Here is a 17823-nt window from a genome sequence, read left to right on the forward strand (position 1 = left end):
CAGCGGAACTACCCAGATATACCAACGCCTGTCATCTTCGTCCCTCTCCCCCCACGGAAAAGAGGATGGTGAAATGCACTACAAGGGCAGCTTTAGCGTCCAATACACCGGCTTAACGCACAGATAAGCCTGACGCCTCGACAACAACAACACTACCACCACCACCACCACCACCACCATCACCATCACCAACAACAGTAACAACAACTATATACACCGATACAGTACACTATATCATACATGTGCACTAGACACACACACACACACACACACACACACACACACACACACACACACACACACACACACACACACACACACACACACACACACACTCAGGGTGCGGAGTTTATTGTATAAATACGTACACGTACAATTTAATGCACTCATACTTTTAAAACACACACACACACACACACACACACACACACACACACACACACACACACACACACACACACACACACACACACACACACACATCTAAGTATACCTGTACACAGTGTCCTTTGTAGAGGTTTGGCTTCTCAGGTATTAGGAGACAAAAGATGAATGATAATGTCTGACATTACAGAGGTGAAATTTATAAACTGAAGTGAAAGAATGTCAGTATGAACGGCACAAGCGTGTGTCACTCTCCGACTAAACACTCAACTCCCGCCACACTCCTCGTGCAACATGTTGGTCAATATTTGCAACAGCCTTTGTAATCCCCCGGCTTCACTCTTGCAATTTTGTCATCGCTGGCGGCACGTTTGTTGATGTTGTTGCTGTGGTCCCTGGCTGATATGAAGCGTGAACCCGATGGACTGCAGGCTTAAGATGCCCTTGTGGAGTCCAGCTTCCTTCTTGCCAGGGATACGCAGCGTGTGAGGGACATTTGTGTAACCAGTCAGTTGAGCAGCCGACTGTACAGGATCCAGTACGACAAGTGGATATGTTGGGTGGGAGAGACACAGGTTACAGCTTCAGTTCTTTAGATTCTCTGACGTTCCGGGCTACACACAACCTCTCTTCATAGAGTTTTTTTTTTCTTCTTGTTTTTAACAGGTTCTGTGTAGCCCAAAATGTCAGAGAAAAAGAATTCCAGCTCTAACGTGAGTCTCTCTCCCACTCAATACTTCCCAAGCCGGATGTATTGGTGTCACCACGTGAAGGCTTCCCTCTCAGTACCGTGGAGGACTATGACATTAATAATACCACTCTGAGCATTACGTGTGTCCGAAAACCACTGAAAACAGACTAACGTTAACCAAAGTAAAGAATTATTAAGTTATTATTTGTTAAGTGAAGACGAAGGGGAACTGCAAGGCTTAGTGAATGAGTTTGTGAGATTGTGTAAGAAACGGAATATAAGGGTGAATATTCAGTAGGGAAGATTAAAGTTATGTCTTTGAGAGAAGTGAAGGCACTGAATGTACAGTGAGGCTGGATGAGAAGGAAATGGAAAATGTGAGTGTGTTTAAGTACTTGAGTAGTGTGATGAGCAAGGATGGGCGTTTAGAGGGTGAAGTGTTTGAAAGTGTACAACAGGAAAGAAAGGTTGTTCGTTCTTTGAAAGCAATGATAAGGAACAGGGAAGTGAGCGTGGAAGTAAAAGAGTCACTGCATGACAGTATTGTGATACCAACTCTAACGTATGGAAGTGAAGCTTGACACAAGTCAGGAGTGAGAGCAGTGGAAATGAGTTATTTGAGAGGAGCATGTTGACAATTGAGGAAGTGAAGGAGCGTTGTGCTGTGGTTGTGGATGTGATAGAAAGCGTTAGGAGAAATACGCTGAGGTGGTTTAGCCATGTGGAGAGGATGGAGAGCGAGATACTAACAATGAGAATGCATGCAAGTGAGATGGACGGGGGGAGAGGGAGGGGGAAGCCGAAAATGAGATGGAGGGATGGAATGGAGAGGTATATGAGAGAGGGGTGTGTGAGCTGGGAGCGAGGAAGTGAAGTGGCATTGGACAGGGCGACATGGCGGTGATTTGTCTGTGGCCATCCCTTTCTGGATTGAGGCGTCTGGCAATAGATAGACAGATAGATGATGTGTCTAATAAGGAAGGGGGGTGGATAGGTTGGGGTAGGGCATTGAAATGTTAGGGAACAGGCAGCATGAAGGCGATTTGTTTGTGGCCACCCCTTACGGGATTAGGGCGTCTGGCTATAGATATGTAGACACAAACGTTTAGAATTTCCCAAATTATTTGATGCTGTAACTTAGGATGTTTTGTGGATCAAGGACATGTACGGCCTTCCTATATTTGCTGGAACTTCTTGAAAATCGGAACTTACATATTTTTCAATGATTTCCCTGTCAGGTGATTGATGAGAAGGATCCTTAATATGTATGTGTGTGTGTGTGTGTGTGTGTGTGTGTGTGTGTGTGTGAGAGAGAGAGAGAGAGAGAGAGAGAGAGAGAGAGAGAGAGAGAGAGAGAGAGAGAGAGGAAAAAGTTGGCTGAAAAGAGAGAGATAATTAGAAATGGGAATGGGGGGAGATGGAGGAAGGGGGATAGGGGGATGGGGAGACGAGGAGCAGAAAAGGACAGAAGGAAGGAGATGAGGGAAGGGAGAGATGGAGAAGAAAGGTAGAGATTGGGAGGAGAGAGGGGAAGGGTGGATAAGAAGGAGGAGGGAGGTAGAGGGTGAAGAGGGAGCTGATGTATAGGAGGGCAGAATGTGAGGGAGAAGATAAGCAGGCTGGCAGAGAAGTATGGGATCAGCTTATCTTCCAGTCCATTATTTTTTATGTATGTAATTCCGGACATAGGGTGACTCAAGGGGCACAGACAGTCCCTTCCCTGAGGCCTAACAATGCTCCTGAGCGCACCAGATAGTGACACACTCCCTCACGCTAATACCCACCCGACTGTCCATGCTGGGGGGGGGGGGTGGAGAGGGGCGCCTTCACGTGGTGGCACCGATATGACTGGGTGGTTCCGCTGCCTGGCCATACAAACGTCCCTCGATTCCCTTCCCATTCCCCAAGAGGAAGAGGACAAGCAGCACAAGGACGGTTTTAGCCAGCAGTCCACTGTTTTTTTACTAATATGAGCTCGAGATTGCAACTACTACTACTACTACTACAACAACTACTACTACTGCTACTACTAATACAACTACTACTACTACTGCTACTACTACTACTACTACTGGATGGATAGGTAGATAGATAGACAGGTAGATAACATACTGAGAATTAAATTAGAGAGCATTCTCAAAGCAATGCAAAGCAAATGAAAACAAACAAATTACAGGAAACTCTTAACCCTGCAGTGAAATACGCTTCTTTAGGTTTAACATGATAAAACACCTTCGTGAATCTAGGACAGTGATAGCTTTGAGTCAGGGAGGAAGGAAAAAAAAGTAACAAGGAAGGATTGAAGGAAGTGAAGATGAAGGAAATGAAGGAGAGGAAAACAGAAAAAGTAAATGCAGAAGAAATATATATATGCAAAGCATGAAAGAAATAGATATATAGAGTGCTACACAGATAGATAGATAGATAGATAGAGAGAGAGAGAGTTAAAACTTCTTGTGACAAGTTGGAGGCAACAGGAAAGATCAATGGTGACTTAACATTACCTAACGGCCTCTCTCTCTCTCTCTCTCTCTCTCTCTCTCTCTCTCTCTCTCTCTCTCTCTCTCTCTCTCTCTATCGTGTATGTCCATTAAAACAAGAAAAAATCGCCCACCCTCTTACTGTCACCCACCAACCTTTGGAATTGTTTTTATTTGACAAAGGAAAATATTTGGCGGAATTTTGGTTATGTGTGGATGAGTTATTTCAGACTGACACGCAAATAACGATTAAAAAAACGACGCTGCGCAGAGTATGACGGGGTTGGGTGGGGTTAAGTGAGGTAATGGTGTAATTGGGTGGGGTGACAGTGGGGGAGGGTGGGGTGGAGTGGGGTAATGGGGTGGGGAGACTGGGTTTGGAGTAATGATGGGTTTGGGCTGTGTGGTGGGGGGTAATGGTGGGGTTTGGTGGGGTGGAGATGGCTAATGGTGGGGTTGGGTGGGATGGACTGGGGTTATGGTGGGATTTGGTGGGAAGGAGTTAGGTAATGGTGGGGTTGGGTGGGGTGATGGTGGCGGAGGGTGAGATGGAATGGGGTGATGGTGAGATTTGGTGGGGTTCAGTGGGGTGATGGTGGGGTTTGGTTGGGCGTGGGGTAATGGTGGGGATTAATGGGGTGGAGTGGGGTAATGGTGAGGTTGGGTGGGGTGAAATGGGATTGTGGTGGGGTTTGGTGGGGTGGAGAGGGATAACGGTGGGGGTTGGGTGAGGTGGAGCTGGGTAATGGTGTGGTCAAATGGGGTGGAGTGGGGTAATAGTAGGATTGGGTGGGATGAAGTGGAGTAATGGTGGGGCTGGGTAGGGTGCAGTGGGTCATTGGTGGGGTTTGGTGGGGTGGAGTTGGGTTTGGTTGGGTGGAATTGGGTAATGGTGGGGTGGAGTGGGGAAATGGTGGAGTTGGATGGGATGGAATGGGGTTGGGAGGGGTGGAATTGGCTAACATTGGGGTTGGGAGGGGTGGAATTGGCTAACATTGGGGTTGGGAGGGGTGGAATTGGCTAACATTGGGATTGGGTGGGGTGGAGTGAGGTAATTGTGGGGATAGAATGGACGGATTTCGTTAACATTGATGACGATGATAGTTGTAGTAGTAGCAGTAGTATTAGTATTAGTAGTAGTAGTAGTAGTAGTAGTAGTAAAATAGCAGTAGCCTACTACTGTACCACCAGTCGAGCAGGGCAGTACTCCCGAGGTGGATAGAAAGCTGATGACAGGGAGTGCTGGACCTCCTGTTTCATCAGCCCTCAGGACTAGTTCCTGACCATCCCCCTTTGCTGAACTTTTTCAGTGTCTCAGTTACACAGAGAGTAGGCCAGCATGCTCTCCAACACAGATTTCTCTAACTATCTTCACCAAACTACATGCACAGTACACACTACACTTCCTTTTCCAAAATTAAAAAAAAATATCATGGCGTCTTATCACCCAGCCTCGGAGTCCCCAGGAGGGGGGACCATAAATGCCCCCACCTTCCGCCCCTCTCCCGGTGACGACTCGAAGTGCCTGGAACCACTGTCTGACTCTCTTCTTCTTCATATTTGCAACATTCGCGGCCTTTTCCTCTAACTTTCGCTCTGTTGAGCACCACCTCTCCTCCTCTAAACCTCACTTTCTTTTTCTAAATGAGACTCAGCTGTCTGAGACAACTGACAACAAACCCTTTTTTGTATCCTACTACTTTCTCTATACTCATTTCAAAGCCAAAGGTGGCTGTTGTGTATATATCTTGCTCTTGTGTTCCTGAACTCGATTCTTCTGAATTCTCTACACTCTGGCTTCGGCTTTCCTGTCATTCTCTGACTAAATATATCTGTGCTGTTTACTTATCCCCTAATTCTACTGACTACCAAAAATTCTTCAACTATCTTACTTCTACGATGGAACACATTCTATCCATTTCTCCTTTCTCTGAAATCTCCATTCTAGGAGATTTCAATGTTCACCTTCACCTTTTGGCTCGCCTCTCCTTTCACTGATCCACCTGGTGAACAAGCCTACATCTTTTCTATCCTTAATGACCTAGAGCAGCTTGTACAGCACCCTACCCGTATCCCAGACCGCCTTGGAGAGAGCTCCAACATACTTGACCTCTTCCTTACAACTAATCCTTCTGCTTACACTGTTAATCTTTTCTCTCCGTTGGGCTCCTCCGATCACAACCTTATCACCTTAACCTGTCCTTTCACTCTGGTACGGCCTGTGGACCCTCCAGGGAAACGTCTCCTGTGGTATTTTGGAGCCACGGATTGGGAGGCCCTCAGGCAGTACTTCTTTGATTTTCCCTGGAATGATTATTGCTTCCATGGCCGGGAGACATCTGAGTGTGCCTTGCGCATTACGGAGGTTTTTCTCTTGGGCATGGAAGCATACATTCCCTTCTCATATCCTTTGACTAACGCAAGAAAGACTTGGTTTAATCAAACTTGTTCTAATGCTGTCCGCAACAAGGAGAGGACCTACGAAAGGTACCGGAGCCAACCCACCCCTGAATCACATGATCTTTACGTTTCTGCCCAGAATCGTGCTAAGTCTGTTCTTCGCTCTCCTAAAAATAATTTCATCCATACTAAATGCTCTCAACTCTCCAACTCGAATTCTTCCCGCTCCTTCTGGCACCTTGCCAAAAACCTTTCTAACAACATTACCTCATCATCCTCCCCTCTTCTTTTCTACTCTGATGGATCTGTAGCTATTTCTTCTACTGATATAGCAGATCTCTTTGCACAGACTTTCTCCTCCAGTTCCACCTTAGACGATTCCGGTGCTGTTCCTCTATCACTTCCCGCCTCTGACTTCCTCATGGCTGACATTAAAATTTCTTCAGCTGATGTATATTCTGCCATCACTGGCCTCAATACTAACAAGGCATATGGGCCTGATGGAGTCCCTCCTGTTGTTCTCAAGAACTGTGCTTCTGTGCTTACACCCTGCCTAGGCAAACTCTTTCGCCTTTGTCTGTCAACTTGTACCTTTCCTTCTTGCCGGAAGTTTGCTCTCATTCAGCCAGTCCCAAAGAAGGGTGACCACTCCCAACCCTCCAACTATCGTCCAGTTGCTTTAATGTCCTGTATTTCAAAAGTTTTCGAGTCAAAGCTCAATAGATAAATTTTAAGGCATCTTTCCTATCACAACCTTCTTTCTGATCGTCAGTACGGGTTCCGTCAGGGACGCTCCACTGGTGATCTTCTCACCTACCTTTCAGACTCCTGGTCATCCTCGTTTCGGGACTTTGGCGAAATCTTTGCCATTGCACTTGACATCTCAAAGGCTTTCGATCGAATCTGGCATAAATCTTTAATTTCCAAACTGCCCTCTTACGGTTTCTATCCTTCTATCTTTGCCTTCATCGCTAGCTCCTTTCTGGTTGTTCTATAGCCGCTGTTGTAGACGGCCATCGTTCTTCTCCTAGATTTATCAACAGTGGTGTTCCTCAGGGCTCTGTCCTATCAACAACTCTCTTCCTTTTATTCATCAATAACCTTCTAAGTTGTACATCTAACCCTATCCACTCATACACTGATGACTCTACCCTTCACCTTTCCATTCGGTTTCCGCAACGCCCATCTCAGCAGTTACTTCAACAAACAATGTATGAGGCTATGGCACACCCAGTGTCTGACTTGGCTCGTATCTCTGACTGGGGTAAAAATAATCTTGTTGTTTTTAATGCATCTAAGACTCAGTTCTTACACCTATCAACCCGTCAAAATCTTCCACAGGTATACCCATTAATGTTTAATAATATTCAGCTTAATCCTGCATCATCCTTGAACATACTTGGGGTTTCATTTACTCGGGACTTATCTTGGAATGATCCTATTACATCTCTTGTAAAATCTGCTTCCAAGAGATTGGGTGTGCTAAACCGACTCCGTTCTTTCTTTACCCCTGCACAATTGTTGACTCTATACAGGGGTTTTATCCGCCCCTGTGTGGAGTACAACTCTCATGTGTGAGGAGGCTCCCCACACACAGCTCTTCTCAATAGGGTTGGGTCAAAGGCTTTTCGTCTCATTAACTCTCCTCCTCTTACTGACTCCCTTCCTTCAACCTCTGCCTCTTCGCCGCACTGTTGCATCTTTATCTCTTTTCTATCGCTACTTCAATGGTCACTGTTCCTCTGAACTGTCTGCATGCATTCCTCCATCTCTAAGACGGGCGCGTAGCACCCGTCTAGCAGCAAACTCTCATCCCTTTTCTGTCCAACTCTCTAATGCAAGAGTTAACCGTTACTCCCAGTCCTTCATTTATGCAACAGGTCAACTCTGGAACTGTCTCCCTCTGTATTTCCTGCTGCCTATGATCTCCAGTTTTTCAAACGCAGTTTGTCCATTCATCTCGAAATGAATTGATCTTGAATTAGGCTCTCTCATGTATTTTGTTATTCTCTTGGAGGGAACTCTTATTTCGGGCTCATGGCCTTGGGTTCCTTCTTCCTCGCATTAAAAAAAACTACTACCACTACTACTACTACTACTACTACTACTAATAATAATAATAATAATAATAATAATAATAAGTTAAAAACTCATTCTTCTTTCCTCCTGTCTCCAAACTATTTATATCTCTCTTTTTCCTTGCCCCTCAACACTGTTGTTAGTCTAGTCTTCCCGTCTCTGTCCTATTTATTTTCTTTATGCTGCCTCTCCCTCCCTTCTCTCCGATATATTCATTCACCTGTTCTCTATCCTCTTGTGTGGGTCAGTTGTGCAAATCAAGCTAATCAGACTCTCTCTCTCTCTCTCTCTCTCTCTCTCTCTCCACATTATTTATTTTTTTATTCTGTCTCGCTCGTTCTCTCCTAATTAGTAACACTGCAAAGAGAGAGAGAGAGAGAGAGAGAGAGAGAGAGAGAGAGAGAGAGAGAGAGAGAGAGAGAGACTACCAACAGGAAGGAGACAGTTAAGAAGCAGAGGGAGCAGTCTGTTTTCACCTGTCAAGCTGCTTTCCACCTGTACCCTTGACGCTTGACCAGTTGTGCTCAAACTTAATCATTTTCGCCATGGTCGGTCAGTTAACCCTTTCATGAAATTTGGTTGAACTGGGAGAAAAATTGTTCGTATTATAATGGCTTGAACTATTGTTATGGGGCTGGAACTGTTCTCACGGCAGCCTCAAAGTAGCAACAGTTCTTATCCATATTTTACCAAATTTTCGTGTAGGTCTTACGGGGTACCCCATGACTAACCTGAGTATTTCCCAGAACAATAAGTTAAAGATCTAGGTCACAGGGCATAATCAATTTTGTGCTTGCCCTGTTACTTTGATGCCCTGTTACCTTGACGTTGATGCCCTGTCACCTTAACGTTGATGCTCTGTCACCTCAACGTTGATGCCCTGTCACCGTAACGTTGATGCCCTGTTACCTTAACGTTGATGCCCTGTTACCTTAACGTTGATGCCCTGTTACCTTAACGTTGATGCCCCGTCACCTTAACGTTGATGCCCTGTTACCGTAACGTTGATGCCCTGTTACCTTAACGTTGATGCCCTGTTGCCTCGACGTTGATGCCCTGTCACCTTAATATTGATGCCCTGTAGTCTTGACGTTGGATCTATTGTGCTCTAACCTGTAGAATTTTGTCATCAGAGATCCGTCAACACTTCCGCCAAATCTGTGTTAATTCGGAGTAAAACTATTCGTTTTTGCTCGACCAGAACTATTCTTACGAGGCCGGAACTATCCTCATGGCGGTCGTGAGATAAGTTCCGGCTTTGAGGTAACAATTTTCATCCGATTTTAATTAAATCTGGTGGACATGTCGGTGCGTGGTTGACAGTGACTTTCTTTCAGAACAAGAGTATAAAGGTCAAGGTCACATGGCAAGGTCAACTTTGAGCTTGTGTTGTACCCTTGATCGTTGACCTGTTGTGCTGAAACCTTGCTGGGTTCGTCATGGTGCGTCCGTCAACCGTTCCAGAAAAAATATTAATATGGGGAAAAATAAATGGAACTGTTCTCACGGAGGCCGTGAAAAGAGGACAAGAAGTTGTGATCCGATTTTACCTAATTTGGTATATATACAGTACTTCACTCTCATCTTAAATATCAGGAGCAACTGCCTAGGTCCGGGCTCCTACGCTCCTCATGGGGCAATGTACGATTGGATGATGGATGGATGGATGGTATATATACTGTACGTGTTGCGTGCAAATCCATGAAAAGGGGGATAACTGCCCCCAAATAGTTCTGAGTACGGTAATTCAAAAATAAAATATACGAAGGATTTGTCCATGGTTTTGTTTCTGATTTGTTGTTTGTTTGTTTGTTTGCTGTCTCACTTACTCTACATCCTACGTACGTTGTTCTCACAATAATAATACTGACAGGAACAGGCTTGTGTTCCAGAACATTATCAGTAAGAATATAGATTCCTTTTTTTTTGGAGGGGGGGGATTAGAGCTATAGTTATTGTTTCTATGATTTATAATAGCTGATATTTACACATGCATTAAAATTATACCGCGAAAAAGTGACCTTTATGAAGATATTGATCAGGGAATGAGTGAAAATATTAAGATCTGGAGTGTTACCCCTCTCTGGCCAGTAATGCTTGAGTGGGGAGGTGGGAGGTCGTGTTTATACTGGAGATCATCGTCAGGGTCGTCTTCCTCTGCCTCTTCTCCGCTTAATAGGGAGATACGGGAGAAAAGGGAAGGAAAATGGGGAAAAGGAGTATTGGAAGTAGGAAGGGAGTGAGGGGGAAAACAGGAAAGGAGTAAAGTGGGGAGGGAAAGGAAGAAAATAGAGAGTATGGAAGAAAAGGAGGTGATTTGTATGAAGAACATTTAAGAAATTAGTGAGGAAGGAGGAAAAGGAAGAAATTGTAGAGTGAAGAGGAAATGGAAGAAACTGGAGAGTAGAATGGAAAAGGATGATTATTAGAGAGAAAAGAGGGGAGTATGGAGAAAAAATGCTGAAATTTAGAGTAAGGAGGAAAAAGCTGAAATTAGTAAGACAAAATGGAAGAACATCGGAAGGGTACGAAGAAGGGGAGATAAAAGAATTAGAAATAGCTAATGATAAAGAAGATGAAAGAACAAAGAGAAAGCTGATGATAATTAAATAAAAAAAAACAATAAAGCAAGAGAAAAGGATGTGGAGGAACTAGAATATAGAGAAAGAGAAAGACGAACACAAAACGACAAGGGAGACTAAAGTGGTGCAAGGCTATATAAAGTGATAAGGAGAGAGAGAGAGAGAGAGAGAGAGAGAGAGAGAGAGAGAGTAGCAATGAGGGAACATTTTCCGGTTGGTATTTATGCAATTGTGAGGGAGGAACAAAAGGAGGGAGAGAGACAGAGCAGAAACAAGGGCAGGGAACTGATAAATGTGAATGTGAATGTGTGGCAAGGAAATTGTGACGAAAGAGAGGGTGATGTTTAAGTAAATGAAAGAGAAGAAAGATGTAAGAAGTAAGAGAAGTATATCCATTTATCTATCTGTCTATCTATCTATCTGTCTATCTATACGGTATATATATGGTATAGATAGATAGATAGATTTTTATATATTTATCTTACTAACCTGTTCACTATGATGGTTTCTTCCTCTGATGGACTTCATCATATGTCAGTTGCCAAACAGAGACTAGCAGCCTACTATAACTTTTACTCTGTGTGTGTGTGTGTGTGTGTGTGTGTGTGTGTGTGTGTGTAAACAGATATCTTCCTGGCGCTGAGACACACTAATTAGGTAGGTGGGTGGGTGGGTTGGTGAGGCATAGCAAGGTTTAAATAGCAATAATGCATTCCGACTTAATGTATCAAATATTATACTTATTGTTGGTCTTCTCTTTGGAGGACGAGTATTTTAGGTGAGGCTTAACCCTGGTAGGAGGTGGGTTGGCCCCAGTTTCTGTAGACCTAGACACAGGTGGAGAGGTAACCCCTCGGCAAGAGCGATACAAAGGTGGAGGAGTAGCCCCATGTGAGGGTGCTACCCACAGTTGGGCGGTTACCCCCAGACGGGGAGGGAGGGGGAGGTAAGGGATCCCGGGAGATGTTATACGAACATTCAGTGTTTTTCAGCACAAACTATCGTATCGCGTACAGTATAGTTACAATCCATTGATGGTTGTCGGGTAGCCTATGTTACTAATTCAGTATAAAATGCACCATGGTGCCGAAGGGGTTAATGCAGAGAGTTTGTAAACTTTCGGTACTTGATGCCTGCCCTGTGCTGAATTAAATCATCGTGTGGGGTTAACGCCCTGGTGGTGACATGAGAAAGTGTTTGATATGTAGGAGGAATGCTGGACCTCAGGGACGGGACTATCAATTCCGTACCCAGAGTCGGACACAAAAAATGTAACATAGAAATTGACAAGATATGAGGTTCACATTAGTCTTACGATACTATATTTATGATGTGATATGGTATGAGGGTCTGCTCTATGTGTGACCCTCCCCCTCACAATTCTCCAGGCAGATCCTTGCTGTTGTTGTTGATCTGAACGTGAACCCAGTAGACTGCAGGAAACCGGTCTCTCCCAGAGGTCTTTTGTTGAGATTATATTCAGGCATTATATGTATTGTGATAGTGTGGTGCATGAGGTGAGTTTGTTGGGGTGTGTGTGGGGAGGGAGGGAATGTATTGTTTGTGTTGTGTTAGTGTTGTGGTGTGGGTGGGGGATGTACTGTATTGTATGCATAGTGGATTGTTTATGTGTTGTATTTTGTGTTGTGGCAGTGTTCTGGTGTGGGTGGGGGAGGATGTACTGTATTATAGACATAGTGGATTGTATGTGTTGTATTTTGTGCTGTGATTGTAGTAGGGATGGGCGATGGGTGATTCGTACTACCGCCAGACGATGTCGTTCAGTTTTGGAAATACGTCTGATATACTCCATTTTCTCTAGCTTGACATCTATCCATCTTCTATGCTGAGTTGTGACGCTAGAGTAACACTACAGTATGGTACAAGTCAGAAAGAAGTGCTATGAAAAAAAGGTGAACTCTGGTAGTATTGTTTTTTTCGGCCACAGAGTTATGTGAAATACGCTGCAAAAGGACAGAAATCTGGGCATAGAGTAAAAATGTAAAGTTTCTTAAAAATTATTTCAGGTAGCTTAGTAGCAGAATAAAGACAACACTACAGCCTTTCCACAGCACTTCCTCGTGACTAGCATCAATTCCTGGTGTTAATCTGTAATTATAACTCGGTATTTTTAATGTTAATGACGACAATTTTAGGTCAAGTTGGTGTAAAAGTAGTATAGTGAAGGGACGTTGTAGTGTTGATGTGGATGTGATTGAGTGTTGAGAAATACTTTGAGATAGTTTGGCAATGTGGAGAGGATGGAGAATAAGAGATTGACCGGAAGCGTATATGTAAGTGAGGTGGATGGGGAAAGGAGGAGGGGTAGACCAAAGATGAGATGGAGGGATGGAGTGAAGAGATGAAAGAGAGGGGGTGTGAGCTGGAGCTAGGGCAGCCAAATGGCAGAGGATAGGGCGATGTGGAGGCGACTTGTTTGTGGCCTCCCTATGTGCAGTTAAGGCGTCTGACAAAAGATAGATAGATGGACAGATAGGTAGGTAGGAAGTTAGGTAGGTAGATAGCATGTACATAGCTAGTTCTTAAGCATACTTGGTACCACCCTCCACGTATTGGCTCATAGTCGCGAAGCTCTTAGGTCCGTACCCTTTATTAACTTACGAAAATCCTCATTCCGTCCTTGAGTGACCCCAGGCACCAGTGGGTTAAAGGTGGCTTGGGAAATGCCTGTGAGGAGGTGAGAGAGAGAGAGAGAGAGAGAGAGAGAGAGAGAGAGAGAGAGAGAGGGACACGTACAGTGACTGGAATAAAATCTATAAATCTAGAACATTCGCCATCCATGGCAGGACAGAACAGTATATGGGAAAAAAGAAACATACACAGGAACACACAGAAATACACAGACAATAATGAAACATTTCGATTCTGTAAGGTGAAGGTCACAAGAGAGAGTCAGATTTATAGTCCAATAACTTAGACATTTTTCATTCGATTTTAACCTCCCTTGATGGGATGATTGAAAGTCTGTTGAGAATGAAACGAGGCCATTTAGAGAATAGTACTGTAGGTCAGAGGTCAAGGTCAGTTTAAAGTGTTCATCCGATTTACACCATGCTTTGGGAATGGGTTGAGGGTCAGCGAAGGATGAAGTGATTTTATGAACAGTTACTAGAAGGCCAAAATCACACGGTAAAGTCGCAGGTTGGGACCGCTGACCGATTTTAGGGCGTGGGTGTTGTACTCTTTGAATGTTCTCTCTGTCTCTCTCTGTCTCTCTCTCTCTCTCTCTCTCTCTCTCTCTCTCTACATACTGTACATAAAGATTGTTTCATTCAACTTTGAGAAGGCTGATGACAGCTACAACACACACACACACACACACACACACACACACACACACACACACACACACACACACACACACACACACACACACACACACACACACACACACACACGTCGTTCAAACCAATACCCGCTCTCGCTTTGCTAACGCGGGTATAATAATGACAGGGTAAAGAGTATACAGAGGAATATATAGACCTACAATACAGTATATATTAAGAGTGAGCAGAAATAAATGCAAAGTGAACTGCTGATAAATAAAGTAGGGAAGCGAAAAAATATGAAGGAAATGGAAGGAAAAAACAAACATGAATTAGGGGTGAGTTAAGTGAAAAAGAAAAGTACGTGGGTATGTACTCGTAGATAGATAGATAGACAGATAGATAGATAGATAGACAGATAGATAGATAGATAGACTGATATGCTGGTAGGTAGACAAAGGATATTGGAAGATACAAAGAGGGTTGAATACAGGTGAATAAAGTAGAAGGTAAAGATAGATAGATAGGTAAGCCAAAAATAATATAAGTTGAAATATAGACTGATAAACAGATGAACAGATGATAGAAATTTAAAGCAATAAAGGCAGGCTAAAAGCTAGCTAAATAAAGTAAAAAATAAAGGCCAACACAAAAGGCACTGAAGTAAAACAATCCTACACACAATTACAGATAACAAAGCTACCTTTGACATCCTTACCCCAGCCTCTTGTTATGTTACTATAAGTAATTAACGATAGTAACTGATTAATGACGTTCTTCCTTCATTTATTAACTGATTTATTGCCTGGTTGTGTGGGTGGCTGAGTGGGTGGTGGTTGTGGTTGTATTTAATCATTGTGTTGGTGGTAGGTGTGGTAGTAGTGGTCGTGGCGATAGATGTGATGGTCGTGATGGTGGGTAGTTGTGGTTGGTCGTGGTTTTGGGTGTTGCTGGTAATCTGGTGGTACTGGCTATGGTTGCGTGTGTGTGTGTGTGTGTGTGTGTGTGTGTGTGTGTGTGTGTGTGTGTGTGTGTGTGTGTGTGTGTGTGTGTGTGTGTGAACGAGAACATGCATGCATGTGTGTGTAGCTGAGTTAGTAATTTCCCGCCCGGTAAAAATACACATATATTAGCAAATACCAAATAAATTACTGAAAAATTAAAAGATTGCAATAAATAAAATATCAATGTAAGCTTGCAACACTGACGACGTTGCAACAGAGTGATGTTAATGACAATTATCTGCCAACCATGTGTGTGAAAATATTTAAAACATACCAAGTGTGGCGTGAATCTTATGGCATTTTTATTACTGCACACACACACACACACACACACACACACACACACACACAGCAGTAAAGCAACGTTACTGACATCGGTTGTCAGATTGTCCCGCCGTTACCAAAATTAATCGAATAAATAATGGGTAGTAAAGAGATGCAGGCCCTCAACAGCTCGGATACAAAAACCCACACTGGCAGACGAAAAAAGATGTATTCCAAACAGTTTCGGCGACAGCTGTCGCCCTCTTCAGTGGATCTACAGACCAAGAGTGGTACATGCAAATGCTGAGAAGCTGCTTATATGCAGGGTGAGGACACGTTTTCCCAACCACACCTTATGTGACCTCACCTGACTCTCCCTGTACTCTGTCCACGACCTGATTGAGGGATTACAAGGGGCGGCAAGGACCTCAACAGCTCGTTACTCTCTCTCTCTCTCTCTCTCTCTTCTTTGCTCACCCTTGGTAATCCCTCTTAACAGTGTTTCACTGTTTTCTGTTTGATTAATCTTCTTCACTTTTCCTTGTTTAATAATAACAGTAACAAGAAGCAGTGCCAAGGCACAGCAAACTCGTCCCCGGCAGTCATTTTAGTGCTGACGTATAAACAACAGGATATCTAGTCAACGATGTCACATGTCAAATTTGGCGCAAATTGATTGAAAATTGATGATTTTATGCCCATATGAAATTTTAGCCCGACCCCTTGACATTAACCCTCCTACCTCTAAGTGGGGGGGGGTGACCCCCCTGATGTAATAAGGCATGTTATACGATGCAGATTTGAAAGATGCGTCTTTAGGTTTTGGTTTCATGTCGATATGGCGAATTTGAAAGACGTTATAGCGAGAAGTCGATTTTTTTTTTTTTTTTTACATTTTTTGGGCCTACAGCCTGGGCCTTTGACTAATTTTTGCCCAAAATTTAATCAGGCTATCAGAAGGCCATAGCCCATCATCCTTGTAATTTTAGTAAAAATCTCACCAGTAGTTTCGCTTAAAGTTGTTAACAGAGACAGACAGACAGACAAACAAACAAACTGACAAACCTAGTGAAAACAATACCCGGGGCGGGGAGGGGTAATAATAATAATAATAATAATAATAATAATAATAATAATAATTAATAATAATATTAATAATAATAATAATAATAATAACTGAAAGATGATTCAGACAATAACTGTACATGCAGTGATGGAAATTGTAATGAAAATGCTGCTGCTGCTGCTGCTGCTGCTGATGATGATAATGATGATGATTAGGAGGAAAAAGAGGAGGAGAAAAAAAATGATCAATATGAGGATGATAATACCGTAAAGCTGGTGATGCTCATAATAACAGTAATAACGATGGTAATCATAATGATGAGGCCAATAATACTGATGTCAATGATCATGCTAATGATGACCCGCTAATTGTGGTTGTGGTTGGCCTCGTTAGTCGTCTCGTGTGATTGCTCCCTAGGTAGTTATGACGACCTGTTAATTGCCTGTTTGAATTATTTGTAGGTGGGGAGAGGGGAGAAGAGTAGAGGGAGGGAGGGAGGTGTGCTGAGGTGTGGGTGGGTGGGTGGGGTGGAGTGTGGTGTGGTGTTGTGTGGTGTGGCGTACTTGGATGGGATAGTAGGGTGGATGGTAGAGTGGGGTAGAGTAGGGTGGGGTGACATGGTGTGGTGTAGGGTGGTTGGGTGGGGAGGAATGGTGTCTGTCATGGAGGGGTAGGGTTGGGTGGGGTAGGATGGGATTGTGTGGTGTGGGGTGGTTGGGTGGAGTGGGATGGTTTATGGTATTGTGGGGTAGAGTAGGGTTGAGTAGGGTGGGGTGAGGCGTGGTGGTGTGGTTGGGTGGGTTGGGATGGTGTATAGTACGGTGGGGTATAGTTGGGTGGGTTGGGATGGTGTATAGTACGGTGGGGTATAGTTGGGTGGGGTTGGATGGGGGTGTGTGGTGTGGTGTGGTTGGGTGGGGTGGGATGGTGTACGGTTTGGTGGGATACGGTGGGGTGGGGAGGTGTGGTGTGGTGTGATTGGGTGGGGTGGGATGGTGCGGTTGGGTGTGGGTGGGATGGTGTATAGTATGTTAGGGTAGGGTGGGGTTGGGTTGGGAGGTGTGGTGTGGTATTATTGGGTGGAATGGGATCGTGTTTAGTATGGTGTGGTTGGGTGGGATGGGGTGGGGAAGTGTGATGTGGTGTGATTGGGTGGGGTGGGATGGTGTGGTTTGGTCGAGTGGGATTGTGTAAGGTATGGTGTGGTTGGGTGGGGTTGTGTGGGGAGGTGTAATGTGGTGCGGTTGGGTGGGGTTGAATGGTGTATTGTATGGTTTGGTTGGGTGGGGTGGGGTGGGGAGGTGTGGTTTCCCACTACCGCCACAAAAATAATATATCGTAATTGTAGATATATAATATCGTAGTTGTAGCCGAGCTGTTATAACAGTGAGTTGATTTGTAAGAGAAAATGTTAGTTGTACTTGTCTTTAATGACAGGAGAAAGATAAAGATGAGTCTGGGGTTTGATTGTAGTTTATTTTCTTCAAAGGGAATATGTCAAGAGTAATACAGTGAGTAAGTCTCACAGAGCGTAATGAGATGAGAGCTACTCGCTAACCCGCTCGCCTGCCTTTCCCCACCGTGCC

Source organism: Coenobita brevimanus, chromosome 112 (genome assembly GCF_032717465.1).
Source record: "Coenobita brevimanus isolate Jiangsu-jjx chromosome 112, ASM3271746v2, whole genome shotgun sequence".
Classification (NCBI taxonomy): Eukaryota; Metazoa; Arthropoda; class Malacostraca; order Decapoda; family Coenobitidae; genus Coenobita; species Coenobita brevimanus.